A 25,616-nucleotide genomic window follows, 5' to 3' on the forward strand; every position below is an offset into this window, starting at 1 on the left:
GGGCGGCGCGCTGGGTCGGGGAGCGCGGCCGCGGAGGGGCGGGAGCGGGGGAGCGAGCGCTCGGTGCGGGGGGAACGCGGGGCAGAGTTAGCCCCTGGTCCGGCGGGGATGTGGGGCAGTGTCACCTCCTGCTTGGAGATGGACGGGGGCAGTGTCACCTCCTGGCTTGAGATGGACGGGGGCAATGTCACCTCCCGGCTGGAGATGGACGAGGGCAGTGTCACCTCCCGGCTTGAGATGGACGGGGGGCAGTGTCACCTCTTGGTCCAAGGTGGACCTGGGTCAGTGTCTCCTGTGGTCCAAGGTGGGTCAGTGTCCCCTGGCCGAGGAGGGGCAGGTGCGGGTGGTTGTCAGCACCTGGTTTGAGGTGGATGTGGGTCACTGTCAGCTCGTGGTCCAAGGTGGACATGGGTCAGTGTCACCTCCTGGTTTGAGATGGGTCATTGTCCTCTGGATGAGGTGGGGAGCTCTCAGCTCGTGGTCCAGGATGGACGTGGGTCAGTGTCACCTCGTGGTCCAGGATGGACGTGGGTCAGTGTCACCTCGTGGTCCAAGGTGGACCTGGGTCAGTGTCCCCTGGCTGAGGAGGGGCAGATATGGGTGGTTGTCAGCACCTGGTTTGAGTTGGACATGGGTCAGTGTCACCTCGTGATTCAAGGTGGACATGGATCAGTGTCACCTCCTGGTGTGAGGTGGATCAATGTCACTTCAGGGTTTGATGTGGGTCAGTGTTCCCTGGACAAGGTGGGGCAGATGGGGGTCAGTGTCATCTCAACAGGCTGAGGTGGGTCATTGTCCCCTGGCTGAGCTGGACCAGATGGCCATTGCTTTTACGTTGTGGCAGACATAAGGCAGTGTCACCTCGTGGCAGTGAGGGTGATCACTGTCCCCTGGCTGCTGTGGGACTGCTGTGGGTCAGTGTCACCTCAGGGTTTGAGGATGACATGGGTTGCTGTCCCTGGCTGAGGTGGGGCAGATGGAGGTTGTTGTCAGCTTGTGGTTTGAGATGGACATGGGTCAGTGTCACCTCGTGGTCTGAGGTGGTTGTGGTCGGTGCAGTGCCTGCCATGTGGAGAAGGAGGGGAGATTTGGGGGTCTATCCAGCTTTGGGTGAGGAGAGGCCCAAAGGAAGGAGAGATTCCCACAAAATGAACCTGGAGGGCTGGGGAGGGGGACATGGGGATCATTGTCACCTCATGGGCTGAGGTGGACCTTTGCCAGTGCTCCCCATGATGGAGAAGGTGTCAAGGCCCCCCCTTGTGCTGAGGGGACATTTGAGGGGAAGAGAAGTTCCCCCAAAATGTGTCTGTGGGTTGAGGTGGGAGGAGTGGGGTTGGTTAATCCAAGCAGGACATGGAATGGTGCTCCTCACGTGGAGATGTGGGGTGACCCCTTCTTCACTCAGAGGAGCCCCAAAGGGAGCAGAGAGAGATGTCCCCCCCAAATGAGCGTGTGGGGCAGGGGAGAAGGGAATGGTGTCGCCTCACAGCTTGGATTGGACACATCTCTGCGCACCCCATGGTATGGATGGAGGGGATTCTAGCTCCTTGGGAATGTGGATGGTGCCTCTCAGGGATGGGGTGGGCTCTTGCTGCTCCACAGACGTGGGGCAGGATGGGCAGGGGGTCATGAAGCTGCTCCTCCTGACAGGCCCAGGGCTGGGGGTGACCCTCGGAGCACTGCAGAGGGAGGTGCTGTGGCCCTGGAGGGGACTCACCCCACCACCCCCCTCCTGGAGCCAGGGAGCAGCCAGAAAAAGACCCCATGGAATGCAGGGGCTGCGGGGGGAGGGACTCGTGGCTGCCGAGCGCTGGGACGTGCTGATTCCAAAGGGTTGATGTCTTCCTGGCACGGATCCCATACGGATGAGGGGGTGAGGGTCTCATCCATCCCCGAGAGCCTCTCCCCAGCTGGCGGAGCGGGAGCTGCCGGCTCCCTGTCTCCCCCCGAACCGATGGAGCGGATGGTGGGAGTGGAAAAACGCAGTGTGATGCCTCGGCTGTGGCTTTGGAGAAAGGAGAAACCTCCTCGGTGGGGACGGCGGCGGTGGGGCTGCCGGTGTGAGGCTGAAGGTCAGGGATAAGGGACTGTTCCCCGCCGGAGGGAGAGGTCCTGGGGTGGAGGAGACACTGGCCGGAGGACGGGTCTGGGAAATGACCTCGGGCTCGGCAGGAATAAAAAAGCATCCTCCAGCGCAAGCTGGAAATTACGTTATCCTCCCCAAAAAGAGAGGTGGGAGGAGGCAGGGAGGGATTCTCCAGGATGAAAGCCTGTGGATGCAAACACTGCCACAGACATGTCGGGCTTACGGAAAGAGGTGGTGTAAGGACAGCTGTAAAGACCCGGCGTGGCCCAGCATCCTCTGAGCTGGGGCGCGGGTTGGTAACCTGGAAGGGCTGTGAGATTTGGGGAAGGGGCAAAGGGATGACTCTGGATTGTGTCACAGGATGGTGAATACACCCTCTCCACCCCATGGATGGCTCAGGCTGTAGGCAAGAGACTCCACGTGGGGGTCGGTTGGGGTTGGTAGCTTTTAAAATAATCCTTAGGGATCAAAGATTTTTATTTTCCCAATTTTTTTTTGAAGAAGCCGCGGGGGTGGAGGGGAGGGGATCTGCGTGGGCAGGGTGCGTGAGATGTGTACGTAGGAAACCAGCCCATGCAATCGTGCAGTGCAACAGCAAATACATATTTCTTATGCATCTTCAATGTCATTTGTGCAGCGTTCAAAGCACATTTGTTCTCAACTTCTGCTTGGGGGTTTATTCTATTTTTATGGGTTTTTTATGGCCGAGATTTGGGCTGGGGGGTGGCGGGAGGGGGATGTCTGCGGGTGGTGCGTGCGAGGATGATGAATTGGTCCGCGACCCTTTCTGCTGCTTCCCCTGGTACTCCCAAGTGCTGATCCCATCAGCAAAAGCAGTTCTCAATGCAGATGCTCCTCTGGCAAGTTGGATTTTTCCTTTCTTGGAGTCAGGCAAAAGAAACGATTGTATTTTAGCTGTGCACAAACACACCATGCTCGAGTGAGCGTGTGGGGAGGGGGATGCTGAAGTGATGCCGGCAGGGACAGAGGGGGTGAATGTGGGGTGGTGATTTTTGGGTAAAAGGAAGATGCGAAGCTCAAGTTGCCCAGACTTTTCCCTGCTACGTTAATGCAGAGGAAAAACGTTTGCTTCAGAGGTTGTGCAGGGCTGGGAATGCCAAAGGGGACTGACAAGCGCTGCAGCCCGGATCATGTTAGGTGAAACCAGGAAGCTTTCTCTCCTGTTGATCTCTAATCCCACTAGCTCCCAGCTCCTGCTGTTTAAGGCACGCTGGACAGCGTGGAGCCAACTCCCAATATCTGACCAGAGCCAGAATTAACTTCCTGGGATCGTGGAGCAGCCTCCACGAGGGTATCTTTTTGCATTCTCACTACAGCTATTGCCAACGCCATTGAAATTAATCTCGGATGTGGTGATGGCACTAATACTGGAACGCGCTGGTTTGGCCGCCTTTGCCTGCGGCGGAATCGCTGCGTGCTGGGCAGAAGTTTAGACGTGGGGATGGAGGAGGCAAACCTAGGACAGCGTAAGTTCAGTGCGTAATGCTCCGAGCCTGGCTTCCTGTGGGATCACAGATCCGCGCTGCCGCTGCTTGGAGCGTAATGGGGATCGTACCTTACGTAGGGGATGTCGTGGGTGTTGCTCAGCAGCTGGGAGCGAAGTCGTGGAGAATTAGAGGGGGCAGGTTGGAGTAGTACAGGGATTCTCATCCTGAATACGTTAGGTAAATCTGCGTTTGGATTTTGAGGGATGACACAACTCCTGTGGCGGCTTCTTCTCGTAAATACTGGGAAGACTCGCCAATAAGATGGTGAATAAATAGCATTTTATGGCAGAAATATAAATATACATTGGGATCTTATTTTAGCAAGGCTGTCTGTTCATTTTGTCGGGATTGTGGGAGAAGGAGCTTGTTTTGGAGCAGTCTGGATGGGGGCTTTGTCTGCTGTTTGTGTCGTATTCAGAGGGCGGATCGTGACCAGGCAGGAGGGCTGAGGGGGCAGTGAGAGTACAGGGGGGGGCTTAGTGATATTCCTAGAGTTTTTGTGGTTTTTTTTTAGTTCTTCTGGGATCTGAAGGATGTGTTAATACTGTCTGTCTACAGTGGCTGTTGGAAAAATAGTAAAAACATATGTGTGTGTGTGTATACATAGATATATTTTGAATTCTTCCTGGAAGTAGTCTGATCTAAAACAGATTCCAGTAGTCTGATCTCCAATGCCATTCCCACCAGTAAAGCTCAGCTCCTGGGGTTTTCACCTTAACAAACCTACAATATTTACCTTTCCTCTGAAATCTTAGATTGTTTTGAGAACTTGAACAATTCACCCAGACTACCCAAAAAGTGAAGGATGCTAGTTGGGGCTCGTTATGCTCATTATAGAGGTGCTGCACTTCAAGCTGCCAAGGGCTGTTCCTCGAGGAGGGATGCTGTGGTTTTGCTGAAAACACGACGAAGACAGGGCTGTTGCTTGTGCTGGAGCTGTTCAGCCGTGTCAATTCAGGAGAAGTAGAAGTTTTGGTATCTTGAGTAGTTGCACAGGTTGTATGAATGACAGGAGTGAACTTCCCTGTCTGATGTACCTTTCGTTAACCTCTGCTGGAAGTGGGTTACTGGGTCATGGATGCTGCCCTGGAATATGGGGTTTAGAGAGGAAAGTCCCTCGCATTGCGCCGTGCTATTAAAGCAAACATTATTGGATTCCATTGGATTAACGGGATGTGGAGCTTGAGCTCAAATGAATGCTGACCAGCTGGAAATCTCTCCGTGTCTGTTAAACAGTCAGTAATGGTGAGTTTTGGGCTTGAATGTGCTGTATTTGTGAGGTTTGTTATTGAAACAGATATGAATACATATCTAGGAGAAAAACATTCTGTGAAAGAAACCCAAGCAAACCACAACAACCCTTGTCACTGTTGTGACATTAAAAATTGTGTTGTATATGTACATGATGAGAAATTCCTAACATTTAAGCAGAGAGTTGGCATCTTTTTTATTAGTGGAAAGACCAAATCTGTGAGCTGTTCATCTTCGGAGGTGGACGGATGAATCAATGGGTTTAAATGGAATATGTGGCATTTAATGACTTTGTGTTGAGTGGGTTCAGGCTCTCCTAAAATACTTTGTCTGTGAGTTAGAGACACCTTATTTTGGATAGTTTAGAAATACAGGCAGCTATAACTCTTAAATTCCCTGCCCAAGGCCCTCAAAGTGGGAGCCATCTGCTTGTCAAACAGCAGATGAACAAGAAGCTGCTGACCTAATGCAGACTTCTTGTCTTGGTTTGGGATGTTCAGCTCTGTAGAGCCTTTCTGTAAATTCACTGCCTTCCCTGGCACGTTGGAATATTTTTTTCAGCTTTTTCTGGTTAGCTTGTCTGGCAGCTGAGTTTTTCCTTTTAGCCAAGTTTTAACAGCTTGCTTTTATAGTATGGAGTTTTGTCAGCTTTTGACAAGTTGGCAGAGGGAAGACATTCTGGGATAGATGATAAATATGTTCTCCCTACGAAATCAGGTCTGGGGTATAACTTTTTGTATTTTTTTCCAGCGAGGTTGTTCTCCCAAAAAACTTATCCATTCTGCTCCCATTGGTACAGGATCTCCAGAAGGAAGTGATGGGCTGTGGGTGTAGAGATCCAATGACACCTATAATGTACTTAGGTTGTGAGAGAGTGGAAATAATAATAATAATAACCATACTAATGATGGGAAAAAAGCTTTATCCCTTGAGTGGGGTCTCCATGGGTGGCAGCTGGTGGTGATGCTCTGTGTCTTGTTGAGTGGTTCCCACTAGAGGGGGTTCAACCACAGATGTTGGAGCAGATCTGCTGGGCCAGCCTGGGAGGGCAGAGATTTCTCCAAACCTTTCCTTGGGAGGAATAATATCCTGCCCTGACCTGCTGGGAGCTCTGCTTCCCATGCGACCCGGCGTTTCTGCAGAGACAGCATGGCTTGGGCAGGTGGAGGAGTGGGATCTGGAGGAGAAACTAGAGTTTGGTTTCCTCTTGGATGCTGTTGAAGAAGAGCCATGTGGTGCCCTGTGGCTGTGCAGCAGCAGCAGCTCTTCACCTCCCTGCCCTGGTTTTTGGGGAGGAGGAAGGGGAAGCTGAACTGCTTTGGTGACCTGACTTAGTTCTTACTAGAACCAGCATTAAGTTTCCGTGGCTTTCAAGGTGAAGACACTGTTGCAAGGTATTTTTGGGACAGCATCTCCAGGAGTCCAAAAACTGGAAGGCAACCCAACTGCTTTGAAGTTGTGTTGCAGGCTGCTTTCCTAAATGCTCACACCCACATGGTCCTTGACCACAACATCCCTTTTCAGTTATTCTAGCTGAACTCCAGGAAAAATAGCTGGTTTTTATTATTTTTCCCACTCTCCCTATGGCTTTATCTCTAATGCCAGTGGCAGCCTGGCAATGCCTTTCCTGGTGGAGGGGAGGCAGGGTGCCAAGGGAAGGAGGAAAGATGGCTTACCATTTTCTGTGTGTTAAAATTCCAGGCTCTCTATTTTCCACCTTTCCAGACACTTCCATTTTGCTTTCAGCTGCACTGAGCCAGCTTTATTCCTTGCAGTGGTTCTCCTCTCCGAACAAATGTAGGTTATTCAGGGAGCATTTCTTTTAATGAAAAGGATGGAGGGAGAACTGATGGTGATAAAGCATCTCTTTGGAGGAGAGCTGCTTGCGCTGCCTTGAGACTGCAAGGAGCAGAAATGGGACGTCAAACGTGTAATTTTCCTTGGGGAACGAAGGTGAGCCTGTGGAGAAGTCTGGATCCCTCACACAACTTCACTCTGTGCTCATTTTGCTTTATTTCCCTTGAATCCTGACTTGATTTTTACCACCTGACTGTAGTGAAAATCAGCAGTAGTACAAGGCAGTGTTTTAACACCTGGAAGCTTTTAGGCAGGAGGAATTGTGAGTCAGAGTAAAGCTTTGCTGGAGAGAAAATTAAATTGTAATTAAAGGCGTAAGCAAAGAACATGTGCCAAATATTGTCACTTCATTGACCCACCTTCTTCTGATGTGCTGGGATTCAGAATGATGGCCAAGTCTACTATGATGCTTTAGGGCAATGAGATGCTTTTCCAAACAGCATCCCAGGAAAACGGGGAAAGAGCTTTCCAGGGGAGGAGGATCTTTAGAAGATCCTCAAATCTAGCAGCAGTGTGAGGGAGGGAGGAGCACCTTGTGTTTTTAACACTGTGGAGCAGAATTGCTTGATCTTTGCAGGGCAGAACATCAGGCACATCCCATATCCTTGGGCTGCAGTGTCAAGGATGTTCCCAAAATCTGTTGGATTGTGGGACTGAACATTTGGCTGTGTCCCAGAATAGCCGGGAGCAGTCCATTGCATCTCTCCATGGACAGATTTTTTTTTTTTTTTTGCCACTCTCCCCACTTGGGATTTGTATTTCCCACCACCTTGTATTCCAGTTTCAGCCTGTGTTTGGTTCTATGGAACTGCTGTGGCATAGGAACCACATTTACAGTGCTCAGGAGGAGTCTCAGGAGTTGCTGTTTGTCCATCCCTTGACAAATTTCACTGATGGACTTCTGTTATTTCAGTATAAATGGGTGTTTTATTCCTTACTTCCATGTCTTGAACCAGGAACAAAACCAGATCTTGGCCAAGGGACAAAAAAATAGAGCAAAAGGCCATATCAAATGTGTCCCCAAAACTATAATGGGACCTGAAGACTGTGCTGCTCCTCACGTCTCCTTCCTTCAGAAATCTGTGAGAGCTCAGGTTCACCTATGAAATATTCACAGTCTGTCCTTAAGTGACTTCAGCTGCACAGAAGATCTTTTGCAGAATTGGCAGCTTTGCTGAAACCTTCTGTGTTCAAGCCCAGAGCCTTTATCGTGACCTCCTCTTCCTCTGCTCTGATTTGGTTTACCTGCAGCAGGATTTTTGCATCCCAAAGAAATATCCCTGTGTTATCAAAGAATAGAATCATGTCACAGAATGGTTTGGGTTGAAAAGGACATTAAAGATCAACTTGTTTCACCCCCTGCCATGGGCAGGGACAGCTTCCACTATCCCAGGTTGCTCCAAGCCCTGTCCAGCCTGGGCTTGGACACTTCCAGGGATCCAGAGGCAGCCACAGCTTCTCTGGGAAACCTGTGCCAGAGCCTCACCACCCCTGGTGAGGGAACAGTTCCTTCCCAATACCTAACCTAAATCTCTCCTCTTGGTTTAAAACCAGTCCTGATTGTCCAATCACTGTCTGTCCATGTAAAAAGTCACTCTCCCTCTTCTTTATACACATCCTTTAAGTACTCCTTTTGTATGGGATGGTTTGAGGGAATAGGCATCTTCTCAACAGGATGGTTTGAGGGAATAGGCATCTTCTCCCTGTCCCAAAATCCCATGGTAAATTGGACTAAGACAGGAATCTGTCCTAAATGCTGCCTCAGTGCCTTGCAGATGGTCTGTGAATCGGTACTAGGTAAGCCAAGCCTGTTGTGAACAAGTTTAAATGGACACTGCAGAGATTTCAGCTCACACAGGAGATCTCTGTCAGCTGCTGAGCTGCATCACATCTTCTACCTTTGGAGATCTGCTGGATGAGGGAGAAGTTTCCTTAGTTCTGCTCTGGCAGAACTCTTATTAAAAACTCTTCAGGAGCCACGATGCAGAAGGCTCTGGCAGCTGGAGGTGCCTGTATCACTTTTCTAATTAAACCTGTGGGAAAAACCCAAACCCCAGTGCTGGAGGATCATGTCCAGCTGCTGGAGCCTCCCTCAGCTCATGGGGCTCTGTGGGGTTTTCTGTAGGAGCAGGATCATGTTTTGCTTCTGTGATGGACACACTGGACTTTACAACTCTCCACAAAAATCCAGGAGAGATGGGTCCTCCATCCTTTCAGAGGGGTGGCTCAGCACCACCTGCTAAAGCAGGGGCAAGTCAAGTATCCCTGTGAATTTAAAAAGTTCTAGTATTTGGGAAAATCACCATTCTCCCATTTCCTCTTGTAAAAAAAGATCAATTTAACTCCTCATGCTTGAATCCCCCACACAGGCAACCCTGGATGACAGGACTGGCAGGAGTACGTTGCCTGATCTACCAAACACAGAAGACAGCAGTAAAGCACCAGGAGTGGTTTTGAGTTTGGGATTGGAATTCATCCCAGTTATGTCTAAGCGAGGGAAAAAAGAGCAACGGAGGCCGATGTTGTTGAAGTAAAAATTGTAAAGAGTGGTATAAGCAGAAGGCATTTAAATAATGTAAACAGTCTGGCATGGGAGGAAGGATGGGAGGCATTCCAGAAACAAAGGGAAAATAGTTTTAAAACATGGCTAAAAATACAGCAACTCTTGAATTCCGGAGATTATCTCAATTAGCGCTTTTTCAATATATCTTTACAACAGAATTGTAGGAGTTCACAAAAGATAATGGAGGCTGTGAGATACGGAGAAGTGATATTAATTTGTTTAATTAAAAGGATGAAGGGCTCCCTAAAATAAGATTCACTTATCTTCTGTCGCAGGGAAGAGCGAGGTTATATTCGGAAAACTGCAGCTTGTGGCACCATAGTGTGGAGAAAGCATGGAGAGAGCCAAGGCTGGGAGGAAGAGCTCCTTCTTCAGCCTCAGCAGTTCCTTGCTCAGTGACTTTCAACAGCAAATCCCTTCCCATGGGATTTATGTGCTATTAGAGCAAAATGGGATGATTTTACATTTCCGAGAGGATTTTGTTTGATGTTCAGAGAGCAGGAATTGGACGTTTTCCTCGAACAGAAAATCAAATATTCAGGCATCAGAGCTTTTGAGGGGCAGGCAAACATGGTTTAAACTGGGAATCTGCGTGTGGAACTATGCATGGATGTGCTTGATGTCCTCAGGCTCTGGAGGTGTGTGTCACATGTCAGAATTTATGTCCAACCTCAGCTTTGCATGTCCATCCCTTGGAATGGGGGAGAAGCATGCATGGATATCCAGCTGGAAGTGTAGGGAGAGGCTGTAGGGTCCAGGGAGGAGAGAAGACCCTCATGCAGATCTAAATTAAATTAACCCCCCTGGATGTATATTAATATGTTAAGTAGCACTAAGCTCTGTATCCCAGCTCAGCAATATTTCAAGGCACTTTATTGCTTTAATGGAGGGATAAAATAGAACCTGCAATTATAGTAATTTTTTCTAATTGAATATTTTGCTTTATTCTTTCCCTTTCAAAGCATGACTGTAAGTACCAGCCTTCATAAAGCTTTGGAAATATTTATACTTTCCCTCTCTGGCAATGGGTGTAAATATGCTTTTTCTTGGGCAGACTGTTTGGGTCCCTCTTGGATGAGCAGCAGAACAGCTCTGGAGAGCAGCAGGCAATGCACCTTCTTCTGATCCTTTTAATCACAGAATTCTGGGATGGTTTGGGTTGGAAGGGACCTTAAGGATCATCCCATTCCACCCCCTGCCACAGGCAGGGACATCTTCCACTATCCCAGGTTGCTTCAAGCCCTGTCCAGCCTGGCCTTGGACACTTCCAGGGATCTAGGGGCAGCCACAGCTTCTCTGGGCAGCCTGTGCCAGAGCCTCCCCACCCTACTTTCTTCCTAATATCCAATCTAACTCTACTCTCTTTCAGTTTAAAGCTGGGAAACACTGTTTTCCCATCAGGTGTAGAGGGGTGAATGGGATGTTACAGTCTCAGTGTTTTCTGTCATCCTCCACGGGCTTGATGTCAGTGTTAGGTGCCTTTTTGATGAAGTTCTTGTCCACGCAGGAGTAGTGGACAAGTGGACAGCAGCTGCAGCCAGTCTGTTATTCCCAGGCCCTGATCTGTGAAAGCAGATGAGATCCTTGTTTTCTGCCACCTCAACTAAGTTTGGGGAGGTAAAGCTTCTCCAGGATCCTGCTGGAGCAAAATGGCAGTGGCAGGTAAAGGCAAAAGCTGAAGGGCAAAGTCCTTGCCCCCAAACCAGCCAGGTGAGGCAGCAGTGCTGACAACAGGGACACCAGGGGATTAAACTCGAAACGCTGCTGGTATAATTGGGTGTCAATTGAGTTTTTTGAAGTAGCCCATTTTCAGTGGCAGCTCTTCAAACCCAAGTTCCTCCCTCCAGCTCAAGCCTCAAGCAGGCAGCAAAATGCAGCTAAATTAACATAATAATTGCGCTGTGCATTCTGTGTGCTGAATCTCGGGGTTTAAAGAGGGAGATTTGCTGATACTCCCTCCATGTGATGGGATGCTATCAGTTGGAGGCTGTTGCAGTAGCTGTCTCCTCATCTAAAGAGGACTTTTGATCCAATAAACTGCTTATCTCGTGTAGTTGTCCTTTCATCTAGCGTGGGTGGCGTGTGACGGCTGATGGAAAGCGCAGTATTGTGGCTCGTTTATGAATATTAATTAGAAATGGAAATAATTTGGAACAGTGTGCGCCAACGACTCTCCGAGTACCACCAACTGCAGAAATCCATCAGTTCCTCCCTCGTGGAAGACTTAAAAAAAGGAAGGAAATTTGCTCACGTCGGGGTGTGAAGTCACCACATCGAGTCTGTCACGCCGACACGTCGGCAGTGCAGCGGGAGGTTGTCTCGGGGCTTTCTTTCCCAGCATTTGTTACAGCTGGGCTGGAAAGGAATGGTTTCCTTGGGAAAAGCTGCAGCAGTGCCTTGCCAAGTCATGTGCATCCGACCCGGAGCTGGAGGTTGAGGCTGTGCCTGGGCACGTGGCTGTGCCGAAAGGCAGCGCGATAAGGCTTCGGCGCCCTTGTTCTAGTGAAGGACATGCTTTGCTCCTGAATGCTTAATCTTACCTTAGTCCTTGTCACTCCGGGCCTCTTGTCACACGCTGACGTAAATGCATCGTGCCGCTGACGCCGGGAAAGGCTCCAGCCCCAAATGTGCTGCAGCTCGCTTTGGGATGATACCAGAGGCCTTCAGAGAATCCCAGAATGGTTCGGGCTGGAAGGGAGCTTAAAGATCATCTCGTTCCACCCCCTTGCCATGGGCAGGGACACCTTTCCCCTTTTGTGGTTCCATGTTTTCCTTTGCTTCACGTTGCTCCCTTGAATGAGAGACTCACAAAATGCAACCATGTGCACTGATCAAGGATAGAGCCCTCTTCATCTCACTTGCCAGGAACTCATCCTCAGTGGCCACATCTCCTCCTGGGAGCTTGGTAGTGGCAGGATTTGTCCTCTGGCTCTGAGATGGGCTGGCATAGTGTGGCTGTTTCTGTCGTGTTAAGCTTTCTTGGCATTCTTGGCTTTCAGCTTTTGCCTTCAGGGTGCCAGCTGGGAATGATTCCAGTGGTGCTGCTTGAGGTGAGGACTGGGGATGATCCTGTGGTGGTTGAGCCTTGAAGGCAACAGCATCCATAATAGACAAGGAGGAGCCCAGAAGGATGCAACATCACAAGGAAAATACTCCCATAACTTTGGTTAATTTTTATTATGAGGGTATGGGCTTGTTTTTCCAAGCTTATGCAGGTGTATCCAGCCTATCAGAGTCTCCAGCAAAATCCACTTAGAGCTTTTGGACATGGTCATCAGGTTTACCTGTTAGGGTCTAAATTTATTTATGACTTATGTGTGCACCAGTAGTGGAGCCCAGATCCCTTCATTGCATTAAATCATCATTATTACCTTTGGGAGAGTTATGTTCTGTGGGCCACTTTGGAATTGATGCTTAAGGATGAATCCCAGGTGAATAGAACAGAGAAATACCAAGACACGCCATTAAATCATGTAATCACAAAGTGGTTTGGGTTGGAAGGGACCTTAAAGCTCATCCAGTTCCAACCCTCTGCCATGGGCAGGGACACCTTCCCCTGGACCAGGTTGCTCCAAGCTTCATCCGGCCTGGGCTTGAACACTTCCAGGGTATTCAGCTGAGACCCAAACCCTCGTGTCCTTGTGGACTCATCCTGCTCAGATGCTGATGGAGGAGGATGTGGTTCGTTGCTCCTGCAATTCCTCAGAGTGCTTTGCTCTGCAGGGAGAATCCGCTGGGGTTAAACTGGGATCATCCTTGGGAGCTCAGGACGTGCAGCGAACCAAAACCGTGCACTTCTGGGGTCACCCATCATCCCCCAGCCCCATCCAGCCTCCAATTTGTGGGTTAATTTATTTTTAAAGCCAGCCAAGTAATTAACTGCTTTCCTTTAAAACTCCTCGGAGCCCTTCAAACTGGCGCTTAAAAAATGGGTTGATTATTCCGCTTTCTTCAAAGCGCGGGGTATTAGAAGTCAGCTCCTGCAGGCACGATCCTCTGGCAGCCCAAGGCACTCCAGGGGTGCTGCGCCGTGTCACACACGCTCAGTGTCACAAATCAGTCGCCTGTGAGTGCCACTTGCTCTAAGTGGGGCATGACGGCTGTAACCGCCATCCGCACCTTCCCTTTGGAATTCTTTCCCTTCCCCCGGCGTGGCTGGGCTTGGGTTCTTTGAACCACAGCGCAGGGCTTTGCTTCTCAATCGTCAGCTTTAGATCTGGGATAATAAAACATCAAAGTAAACCAGATTGTTGTGGATACAGAAAAAAAAAAAAAAAGAAAAGAAAAAAGAAAAAAATCAGGACACTCAGTAGGACTTCGGGGAGTAATAAATTTGTTCTATATTTAATCTCGTATTTATCGCAGTGTCAGTATGAGACCACTTCATTTTACTACTTTAACTGTAGCTAAGAATAACTGAATCCTTGAAATATTGAGAAAGTGGCTAATACCTGGTGGTAGCTGATGGGATCCAGCTTTAATAGTTATTGATTTGCTTCAAAAAGCTCCCAGTAATATCACATCTGAGCTACTGTATGTTGGGAGTTCAAATCCTATCAGTTATTTAAGATTAGAAATAATTGTAGATTTGCAGCTTAATCATCCCTTAGTAGGTGAAGCCAGCCAGGACTTCAGGTGTCATTTATAATTTTGCAAAAAATTACGGTTGATCTGCCCTGGTTTGATTGTGTGAAAATCTTGGCATCCCTAAATTCAAATATTCTCCAGCATTTCCTCGGCTTGCTCTGAAATTGGTGTGGCTTCTCCAATGGAGATGCAAAACCCAGTTTGAAATCTGTTTGTCAGGCAGTGAACACAAGGGAAAAATGACCCCTGTGGGATTGGTCTTACTGCTTGGTCCTTTCTCATAGTGTCCCATGTCTCAGAAAGGGCTGAAAAAACCCACATATCCTCATAGGAAAACAAAAATTATCCCTAAGTAAGGGGAATATCTTCCACTCAGAAATTCAGGAGAGCAAAAAATCAGATTAAACACTGCTTTGTAGTACCAAAACTCTGCCTGGGTAACCTGACATTCACCTGTGCTTCAGCAGTGCTTCAAAACAGCACTTTTAATGATGCTTTATTACCATTTGTGTTCTTAGTCTTTGTTTTACTGCTCTGGAGTTTAATAATTCCATTTATCAAAATATTTGGGGTTTTGCTGGGTACTTTTTCCCCTGGTATGGCTTGTTGCACAATTAGAGCTTTGTTAAAGGCTCTCATTATTTTTCTTGGTTGTGCTCAAGCTCTGCTTGCAACAAACCACTGAATTTTCTGTTTGAACACACAGATCTCCCTGTAATTCCCTGCTGTTCCTTTCACCGGGAACCAGCTCTTTGCAATTCCTGGGAAGTGACCAGTTTTTTAGCAGCGAGGGCAAATTATTTCTAACTCTTTTTAGTTTTCTTGTTGATATTTAAGTGTGTTGTCTGAGGAAAAAAATGACAACTTTTCCAATTTCCTGCAATTGTCGGGAGCTGCAGAACTGCGGCGGGGAGTTTGAATTCAGGGGTTGAGTTTTTGGTGGCTTTGCCAACTTCTTTGCCTGGGACTGGATTATTTCCCCCTTCTTTTCAGGGGATTAGGGGATTTGTTTGTGAAGCCACACTCCTAACACTAGGCTGGTCACATCTACCCCGTTTACTTTGAGTGAATTGCTTTTGCCATCCTGAAACTGCATTTTGGGGGAAACGGTGAGAAAATCACCCTGTTAGCTTGGAATATTTATTTTGGAATAATTCTGCTGAAGAATTTAAAGTAGGAATCGATGAATGAGGATGTACTAATTGAAAAGCCATTATTTAGAGATGATTCCCACATGGAATATGGGTGTCACTTGAGCAGAAAGCTATTTTAGGGATCCTGACTGCTGGAGGAGCCAGGGTGGGATTAGGGAATTGTGCCTGGTTGGGACCTGGTGTTGGGTCCTTGTGTGTTGCTGTGAAATTACTGCCCATCAAGGACCACAGCACTAATTAAGAATGAAAATGCACATATTTATGATCTTTAAGTTCCCTTCCAACCCATTCCATTCCCTGATTCCATGATACTTAGCCAGGATATTTTGCCTAGCAGTGATCCTTACTGCCAGTGAAAGGGTCTTTGCCTTGCTCCCACTTTCCACTGGGTATGGTATTAATTGGTTGTGTGAATTAACTGAGGACTAAGCTTCATTAGGCTGTCATTATCAGTGCTTTTGGATTCTTCCTGTCCTAAATCCTCAGTGAAAACATCTGTTAGTCACTCAAAATAAGTCTGCATCCTTAGGAGCAATTTCGCCATCATAAAACTGGAGATTTTTACTGGTCAGACACCTTTCATGATACTTATTTTTCTTCCAGTCCCTTTCTCAAGAGGAAATCTTTCAGTAGCACACTAACTCTGTGTTTAACTGCAAGTTTGTGTTCATGTTTGTAAGGCTTGTGGAACTTTGCAGTAACCCTTGAGATGAGGATTGTCCTGTCTTCCTCCCTTGACATTGCCCCTCATCTGTTTCCTGCTCTTTACCCATTTTCCTTCTGTGGGAGTGTGTTCAGCCTTTCATAGAATTTTTGAATTACAAAGTCATTCAGGTTGGAAAAGACTTTCAAGACCATCGAGTCCAACCTGTGGCTGATCTCCACCTTGTCACCAGCCCAGAGCACTGAGTGCCACATCCAGGCATTCCTTGGACACCTCCAGGGATGGGAACTCCACCACCTCCCTGGGCTGCCCCTTCCAATGCCTGACAACCCTTTTGGTGAAGAAATTCTTCCTCATTCCAGTCTAAACCTCCCCTGGTACAACTTGAGGCCATTTCCTCTCATCCTGTCCCTTGTTACCTGGGAGAAGAAGCCAACCTCCACCAGGCTACAGCCTCCTTTCAGGTCGTTCAGGTTTCAGAGTTTCCTTGATCCCTGTTGATTTTCTTGGATCACCTAAGGAATGTGATATCTGTCCCAGGCTGGCTCTCCCTGCCCTTCAAGCATCATCTGCTGGATTTACCTCAGAAAGTTTCAAGTTCTTGGAGCATTGATACCTTTGCATTTTTAATAAAAGACAAGGTTCATAGTAGAAATGCAGCTTAAAAGCCTGACAGACTAAGGCTGGTTTTACTGAAAGTGCTGTTACTGGATTTCAGAACAGCTTCTTCAGAGGAGCAGGGAATGACCATGGAAATTCACCATCCCAGACATAAAATTTGCTCTCACGTCCTTTGACTGATGCTTCTGACGATAACACTGAAATTATTTGCCCATTAAAGGATATCTGTTACTCTTCCTAATCACAGGAATAGAAGTAGTAACAGAAATTCCTGCTTTAAACGAGGCTGCTTACCCAGTTCTGTGGTGTAGCCGTTATTTCCCTCAATGCACTTTCCCATCCATCCTCAGCAGTGAAGAGTCAGACACTTCTAAAACCTCTGGATTCAGTCAGCAAAGTCAGCTTTTGTCAGTTTGTGATCTCACACTCTTTTTTTCCCCCCCTACAGGAGTTCTGTCACCTGATAAAGTTGTGTCTCTTTGGGTCAGACCAGTGGGATTATCTAAATGAGGCTGTTTGCTGTGCCATCCTTCCCGACCCGACTCTGCTCTGCCTTTGATGGGAACCTTTCCTGGGGTGTCCTGCAGTTGTTCTGCCATGCCTTTGGTGAATTAAAGAAGTAACTCTGTGTCCTGAACGGTTCAGAACTCAGGGTGACAGGGGATAACCAGCTTTTGTGCACAGCTCCCTGTGATCCCTAATAGCTGCTGGAATTAAAGGAAGGAACCACAAAGCAGCAGCGATGTTTGGTGTTTTTAAAGTAGTTCTGATTTAAGCATAAAATACCTTTCTTTTTCTTTTTTTAAACTCTACCAGCTACTGAAAACAGTTCACAATGCTTGAAAGAGCCTTTCTGGCAGTATAGGAAAGTACCTTCAGAGATCTCAGGCCAAAGCACCGTGCAGCTCATTATCGTCTTTCTGATGGCGAACAGAAAATAACACAGGTGGCCCAGGAAAGGTGTTGGATGCAGGCAGGTACGTCCTGATTTTCCTCCAGGTTCAGTGCCATCATCTGGCACTTGTGGCTTTGAAAGTTCCCAAGCTGGAGCTGGTGTGTGTTTAATAGCCCACGATGGATGCTTTAGTCCTTTGAGGGGTTTTTGGAGCTTGACAAAATTTTCTTCAGTGCTTTTTTTTGGAAAATTTTGCTCTGTTTGGTGTCTTCTTGCTGTTTTCATTAGGGAGATTCACACATAAGGATCTTCTAGTGAGAGGTTCACTGCTTAGGGCAGGGGTTTGGACCTAAATGGTTTTCAAGTTCCTTTTCAAACCAAACAATTCTGTGAATTCTGAGGGCTTGAAACTGTTTTCCTGCAAATATTGAAAATGGGACAATTACAGCTGTTTTATTTGGGGCTTTTTTTTTTAGTTTATTTTGGTTTTGTGCAAATTCCTCTGTGGAATAGGGATTACTTGAGTTATACACATAGTAAAATACCCTTAAGAGCTGAAACCAGTGGGGTGAGTTTCTGCCCCTTGCAGAGAGAGCAAATACCCTTGCACCAAAAACTTTTCCATAAGTTAGTTGTGGACACTCTTATTTTTAAGTGAAGCAAGGTACTGAATATTCCAAGTTTTCCAGCTTCACTGTGGTATCAGTGTTGACAGTTGCATTCAATGATAATTTTATTCGGTAATTATATTCTGTGTGTATTGTACTTTGGGAATATGTATAGAGAAAATACTCTTGTGCTCTCAGAATTTTTAGTGTGACTGTCTTATTTACTCTGCAGTTGAAATGTGTTTTAGTGAGAAGGATTTTACAGAATTGTAGAATCCTGGGATGGTTTGAGTTGCAAGGGACCTTAAAGCTCCTCTAGTTCCAACCCTCTGCCATAGGCAGGGACACCTTCTTGAGAAGGTAAAACTGAGAAAATTTGCATTTTAAAAACGCCTGTGCTGTCTACAGCTGGTGCACAGAGAGCTGAGCAGCTGTGAGGAGGAGGGAAACCCAAGGAAAACAGGACTTGCTCTGGATCAAACCCCATCTCCCCCATGGAATGCACATGCTGATGAACAGGGTGATTTTACCAGGAACAGCTTCAGCAGCAAAGCTCCTCTCTGAGATGAGTCATTAGCTGTGCTTTCTCCCCTTTTTCTCATCTTTTACCACTTTAACTCTCTTCAGGCTCTGGGGAGAATTAGGTCCCCACAGATTTCTCTGCAGCAGGTTGTGATCCCAGCTCTGGGATTTGAAGAAAAATCCTGGAAGGGGCAAGCCCTGAGAAAGGAGTGTGGGCACTGCAAGAAGATATATTGGCTAAATATGCCCTGGGAGGCTACCAAGTGGTGTAATAATGACTGATCTCTGAGGTGATGGTTTAAAAGGAACAGCTTATGTCTGATTGCAGCCTCTGGATAACATGGTTTGGCTCATGCCTTGGAGCTGGCAGTGCAGGAGTGGCTGAGGGAGAAGGTGAAGAGCTGGTGGATGAATTGAGGAATATGATTGCTTCAACAAGAGGCAGTGTGAAATCTTCTGTGAAGTTTGTCTGAGTTTATAAGAGCAGGAAACAAAGGGAAAAGGCAGTTGAATTCAGGATCATGAGGGTTTTCTGTGATTCTGCATTGTAGGAAGGAAAATTCCAAGTAGCTGCAGCCTGTTCGTGTTATGCAGTTAATGGCATTTTCCCACTGAATTAATTTATTTTCTCAAATCACAACTGGATCTTTAGGATTGTTGACAGAAGTTATTTAGTGCATAAAACTATGATGTCTCTTCTTACAGTCATGGAATGGTTTGGGTTGGAAGGGACATTAAAGATCATCCCATTCCACCCCATACCATGGGCAGGGACACCTTCCACTATCCCAGGTTTCTCCAAGTCCTGTCCCGCCTGGCTTTGGTCACTTCCAGGGATCCAGGGGCAGCCACAGCTTCACCTGTGCCAGGGCCTCACCACCCTCACAGGGAAAATTTTCCTGTCATCTAACTTAAATCTCCCCTCTTTTAGCTTCAAACCATTCTTGTATCTCCATCGAAATGTGAAACCATGAGCTGCAGATGCCTTCCCAGCCCTTTGGAGCACACAGACCCCAACCTTGTGCTGCTAATCCACCTGCTCTGCCTGAGCACTGAGCAGATCCCTGGGAGACTTTTCATCTCCAGCAGGATTGCAGGCCACAGACCTCGTGTTCTGTGGGATGTGAGCAGAGAGTATATTGATTGGAATGCTTACTGTAGTTATTTATTGCTTTCATTAGCAGGGAAGAGATGAGAGACTATCACAGTGTATTAAGTTGTCCCAGAGACACCTGGATAGTAAATTATAAATAAACAGTCAACAGTGGAGTAGAGCTGGTGGAAAGCTGGGATGGTCAATGGAAGGATCTACCAGCCAGGCTTTTTAAATCTCTAATGTGCAGATTGAGCGTGGTTATTGCTTCCTGTGGCTGGTAATGCTGTTTTAAGGGAGTTAAGTGACTGGAGACGTGGTTTGACTGAGCTAATTGAGGTCCATCTTGGGGTGTCTGTTCTCTTTTACACAGCACTGAGACTTTGGATAGGTGTCTCCACAGGATTTCATCAGAGATAAGCCCCCGAAAACTGCTATTCTGCTGTAAACATACATTCTAGGGAAGGAAGGACTGAGCTAAAATGATAATACACCTGAATTGGTGACTGGTTGAAAAAGGGAGATAAAAACTTGAGTAGAGTAAGGGTAGTTCCTTGTGCTGCTCATTTAATTTCCTTCCAGTTTATCACCAGATAAACCTTTGTTATCCCAAGGGAGATGAATGTGTGTTTGCAGGCATGGGATTGTAACATTTTCTGACTTCACTGGTTATCATGGCTGTCATGGTTAACTGTTGGAATCAGTGATCTTACAGATCTTTTCCAACCGTAATGGTTCTGTAATTCACCCAGCACTCAGCTTTTACTGGAGCCTTTTGAACCCAGGATCTGCCCAGAGCCCAGTACTGCAGCTGTGGGGCCTTATTTTATAAATAAAATAAAACTTACTTGGCCAAAGGTGCCTCAGAAAAAGCTCAGTGACAGAAGGACCAGTTGAAAACAGCGGAACTGAAAGTCACCAAACTTTTTTGGCTGCTTTTATTTGTGTCAACCATAAAAAAACCCAACAAACCTACAGTTCTGCTTTATTTGAAGCTGCTGTGACTCGTAAATAAACCATTCAGCTCTGTGCTCACTGCCTAAACCACTGGAGATGTATTTAAAGCCATAAACCCTGTTGCTGCACTTGTATTTTTGTTTTAAATCCTGTTTGTGCAAGGCTGTTAATTTACACAGGGCTTTACAAACACAGATAAGACACTTTCCCTGCCCAGGTAACTCATTCTTAGAGGTTTGGGCTTCCTGAATTAGTGCTTTGTCCAGATATTAGGGCATTCCTTCCCTTCCTTGTGCATCCCTGTGAGCAATCCTTGAGCCTTTTTGTGGACAGACATTCCTTCACCCAAGGGAGTTCTCATTCCCAGCTGGGCACTGGGTTCTGTTTTTTGGGAGCAATTTTGCAACACCCAGGGTTGTAGGAGCAACTCCAGCCTTATATTAATTCCCAATTTCATGTGTTTGTGCATAAATAATACCTGAGTGTGACAAACACTGGTTAACACATTCTGCATTTAATAATGACATTTCTTGGCATTTCCTCCTCGATTTGGGAAGGATCCTCTTTATTTTGGAGGCACATGGAGTTCAGAGCATCCTAGGTTTCATCTCCATGCCACTGGATGAGGGATGGAGCTGAGGATTTCCTCTTGCTGGAGATTGCTGGTGGCGTGAAGCCCTTCAGGCAGCCTGAAAAGCCTGAGTGTTTCCTGCAGGAGAGTGTTGTGTTCTCCTGGTGCCAAATGGGTCAAAATCTCTGCCGTGGTGGTGGCAAACTGTGGAGCTGGCAAGGGAAGGAATAAATCAGGGAACGTTCTGGGGAGATGATCGTTAACCAGCATTCACGTGTAAAACGGCGTCTAGACATTCAAACACTGCTAATAGCCTTTGATTAACCATTTTTGTTTTGTTCTTGCTCAGTGTGTTAATCACTGTGATTAAAATGCTTAGCCACCATGGAGCTAGGCGTTGGATAAATTAGGAAGTAAGCAAATCCAAACAGATGGGGCAGGGAGAATTAGTGTCTCTGGCAGGGCCAGCGTTAGACAAGGCAGGGCCAAGGAAGATTTAGGGGAGACCCTAAATAATCTAAGAAAAGTAAATTTGCCTTCGCAGCAGGCCTGCCAGATAACCCCACCCTCCTGCTCCTGTAAAGCTTTACCTCCTCAAGCCTTTTTCCTCTGCCTCTGGAATCCACTGCTGTCCTCACCTGGTCTCTCAGGTCCCAGGATGTCACAGCCAGGTTTGGAATCCACTCTCTCCTTTGCACAGGGATGCCCCAACATCCTTGTGGGGTGGGTCCTGTGTCCCCTGCTGCAAATCCCTGCAGACAGGACCTAGGGAGAAAGATCAGCCACTTAATTCTGGCTCAAGACTAGCCCAGTTTCTAATTATTAGGGATTTTTTTCTTTTTTTATAGCAATAGCAAAGGAATGTTGGTGATGTTTAACCCCTCCACCAGCAAACGTGTGGGTGCCATCCTTCAGTGGACAATGAATAATTTAAACTGCTGGGCTTTGGGCTAAATCCTTGTCTGCTGCAGATTTTCGAGGAAGAATAAGGGCTGGAAAGGGTGGGAAAGGCACCTTGGCACTCCTTGTAAGATCAGGAGCCTTGTTAGGTGTTGAGGTGCATCAAAATCAACACCCAGCCATGCCATCTTTAGAGAGAAAACACAGAAAAAATAGGTGAGCACAGGGGTTTCTCTGTGGTAGTTTTGGACAGAGCTGGAATTACCTGAAGCAGGGATCATCCGTGGAGGTGAAGGGGAGACCACACTAACATCCCTCTCTGTTCTTCTTTCCCCTTAATCTTGTTTTCTGTGTAACTCGTTTTCTGGTAGAGCTGTGGGGGAAAAAAAAAAAAAAGAAATGAGTAGTTTTGGTGACAGCAGGTTTTGGCCTATTATGTGCTAGGATCTGTAGCTAGGATTTCCAATTTCCCTTCTAATCAAAAGGCTTCCTAAACCTTTCAGAAGTGCTCTCCTGGGATGACTGCACTCACAGAAAGGCAAGTGCTTTGTTTCTGCTGGTGTCAGTCTCTTCAAAGGTCCCTGAAACACAGCAAAGCCACCAGCCCTGTCCTCTCAGAGCATCCCAGGGCTGGGATATCCCAGCTCTTCCTTTTCTATCTGCTCCAGCCTAGCCCTGAGTATGTGATGATCCTGGGATATTCTGAGAAGCTGGAAAGTCTTGGAGTTCCCTCACTTACAAGAAATTCAGATTAAATTATAAGAATTTAATCTGAACCAGTTCAATCAGTGCCTGTGTGGGCCTTTTCTTCTTTGTTCTTGTATTTTTGTTGTGCGGGATGGATTTTTACTCATAATCACAAAATCACAAAATGGGCAGAGTTCCAGGCAGAAATCACATGTTTAATGATCTCTGAGGGTACCTTCCTGGCTCCTGGTACTCTTTTAAGACCCCAGGCAATACTAAAACCTCTTTAAAAGTCAGATTTTCTTTGCCTGTTTGTTTGATTTTGGGCTTTTCTTTGGTTTGTTTGGATTTTTTTGTTTGTTTCTGGTTTTGTTTTAATTTCCTCGATTTTATGATCATCCCAGGGACGTTTAGGTTGGATATAAGGAAAAGATTCTTCCTCCAGAGAGTGGTGGGACACTGAACAGGCTCCCCAGGGAATGGTCACAAAAAGTGTTTGGACAACACTCTCAGGCTCAGGGTGGGATTGCTGGGGTGTCTGAAGGGCCAGGAGTTGGACTCCATGATCCTGGCAGGTCCCTTCCAACTCAGCATATTTTATTATTCTACCTCTTTTTTAATATTTCTGATTTCTTCCCAGACTAATCACAGGAGTTTTCAAGCCTCATAAAAAAACTTTGTTGCCTGTGCCTCCTTCCTTACACTGGCCTTACTTTCTTGCTTTCATCTCCTTTTTTCCCCCCTCGGGTCATATGCCTATATGCAGGAAAGCACAGACAGAGCTAAATAAAAATGTCTTTTATACCTGAAATATATAAGAAGCCCTTAGACTCAACACTGTGTCTAAAGATACCAAAAAAAGTTGGGCTTATTCAGCGCTCCTCTAAGGCGATTGAGACGTGAGTCTCCAGCTGAGTGTGTTAAGCTCTGCAGTGACCACAGCTCCAAATATTTTATTTGCAGCGTGTTAAGGTTTTTCAGCAAGTGCTCTATTGTTATTGCCAGGAAAATGCTGACATATATTTTATGTAGCACATCAGATGTGATCCAGACTCACTTTGCAGAGCTGAGTAGCATTGCTACGGCCAATTGTTTGACACAGCATTTTGCTGCGTTTCCTGACATGCTTAATAAAGATATTTTCATGATTCTGGAGGCAGCCTGAATGCCATTAACTGCTGGCTTTCTGAAGAAGCACAAACACAGCTCCTAATGCCAGGCTCTGCAGGTTTGGCTCAGCAGCCATCAGGTACTACTCCAGAGCACGGGAAAATTGAAATAAAAAGCACCTTGCGCTGGTTGGTGTCACCTGAGGTGCCACTTTCTGTCCTGCAGATTGACCTCATCCACGGATTAGGGTAAGGCAGAGATGGGGGCCGTTTGCTCAGGGTTGGGGATGGAGGTGGTTGAATGTTTTGGCACACAGGAGACCTGGCAGAGGATCTAAGGAAAACGTCTCTGTCAGCCTGTGTCAGGGTCGCTGTGATATCCATGTGTTGTCTTGGCAGAGGCCAGAGCCTGTAGATGTGCTGACCTTGCAGCCAGAACAGGAGTGTGTTGTTCCAGCAGAGCTGGGCCCTTGTCATCGCTGGTTTGTCTTGGATTTAGTGTTTTTTAATTTATAATCAACAGTGGATATGTGGGGTGGGAGGAAAGCAGGAAAGCTGCAGTGGAGTTGTATATAGAGCTAAATCCTGAAGGGGATGGAGCACCTCTCCCACGAGGAAGGGATGAGAGGATTGGAATTGTTCATTCTGGAGAAAGGAAAGCTCTGGGGTGACCTAATTGCAACTTTCCAGAACCTGAAGGGACCCCACAAGAAAGAGACTGTAAGAGAAGGAAGAGACAGGATAAGCAGGAATGGTTTCAAAGTGAATGGAAAAGGTTTAGAATGGATATTAGGGAGAAATTCTTCCCTGTGAGGGTGGTGAGGCTCTGGCACAGGGTGCCCAGAGAAGCTGTGGCTGCCCCTGGATCCCTGGAAGTGTCCAAGGCCAGGCTGGACAGGGCTTGGAGCACCCTGGGATAGTGGAAATGTCCCTGCCCATGGCAGGGGCTGGAATGGGAGGATCTATGAAGGTCCTTTCCAATCCAAACCCTTCCCATAATCCCATGTTTAATTCCATGCTACCTGATTTTCCATGTGGTTTTGATGCTTTGAGAGAAAACAGTCTGGTGGCTGTGTTTGAAGGGGTGGTGTTGATTGACACAGGGTGACTCAGGGTGTCTCTGATCACTTAGGACAGTGCTGCATCCCTGAACATCCCTGTGGGAAGGCAGCAGGCTCACAGCACATCCCTTCCCACAGAGGGAGTATCTCTTCCTCAGGCACAACCAGTTTTTTCCAACTTCTGTGTTTTTCTGCTCTGCGTGTAAAGTCGGGGAATTTCCACTAGAAAGAAAATTTTTCCTGTTTTGCTTTTGCCACCCTGAAGACTCCAGGAGAGGAAAGAAGACTCTTCTCTCATGGTAGAGGTGTCCTTTTTGGCAAGTGTGAGCTTTAAAGAAAGCCAGAAGTGCAGGAGGAGGATGGAGGCCAGGAGGGGGAGGTGGGATCTTCAGTGCTCCCTTCACAGATCCCAAGGATGTCCCAGTTTGGTGGAGAAGCTGAAGCAGGGGGTGGCAGAGAGTTGATCTGCTGTTCTGTGTGGATCTGAACAGCTTCTGAGTTGCTCAAAATAAGCCCTTGGAAGGTATCATGTTCCTGAGGAGGTAAACAGTGAAGGAATCACAAGTTGGAGCGTGGGGAAGGATACGTGACAGAGCCGAGCCCAAAATTTAGGGCAGAGAGGGAGGTGGAATGGGAAAGTCCTGAAAGTGTCTGTGCTGTGGGAGAGAGGCCAGAAGAGGAGGGTGTTGTGGTCAAGAGAAATAAAAAGATGCTCAAAATGGAAGTGCCAGTTTTAATGGGTTTTCTTCAAATTCTGCGCAGCGGGGTGGTTAAGAAGAAACAGTGGTTGTATTTATGCTACTCCTTAAAAAACTTTGGAGAAAACATGATTAGTGTTTTCCTTAGTGATCTTTAGCTTCTTTTCTTGATATCGTGAATTACGAAATCAGAGCATCTGAATCATGAAAAAGCATCGCATAAA

General features: G+C 47.0%; 1 protein-coding gene and 1 long non-coding RNA gene across 2 annotated transcripts in view; both read left to right on the forward strand.

Annotated features, from left to right (window-relative positions):
• The window catches only part of XKR6 (XK related 6), a 182,478-nt gene that overhangs the window by 854 nt on the left and 156,008 nt on the right, over positions 1–25,616 (forward strand). The gene's annotated exons all lie outside the window — the stretch shown is intronic.
• The window catches only part of LOC146440471 (uncharacterized), a 48,240-nt gene continuing 22,700 nt past the window's right edge, over positions 77–25,616 (forward strand). The window contains exon 1 of the long non-coding RNA XR_014851160.1: positions 77–17,268. This is a non-coding gene — a long non-coding RNA (uncharacterized LOC146440471). The remainder of the gene's footprint in view (positions 17,269–25,616) is intronic.

This window comes from Lichenostomus cassidix, chromosome 3 (assembly GCF_008360975.1).
Source record: "Lichenostomus cassidix isolate B80296 chromosome 3, HeHo_3.0, whole genome shotgun sequence".
Classification (NCBI taxonomy): domain Eukaryota; kingdom Metazoa; phylum Chordata; class Aves; order Passeriformes; family Meliphagidae; genus Lichenostomus; species Lichenostomus cassidix.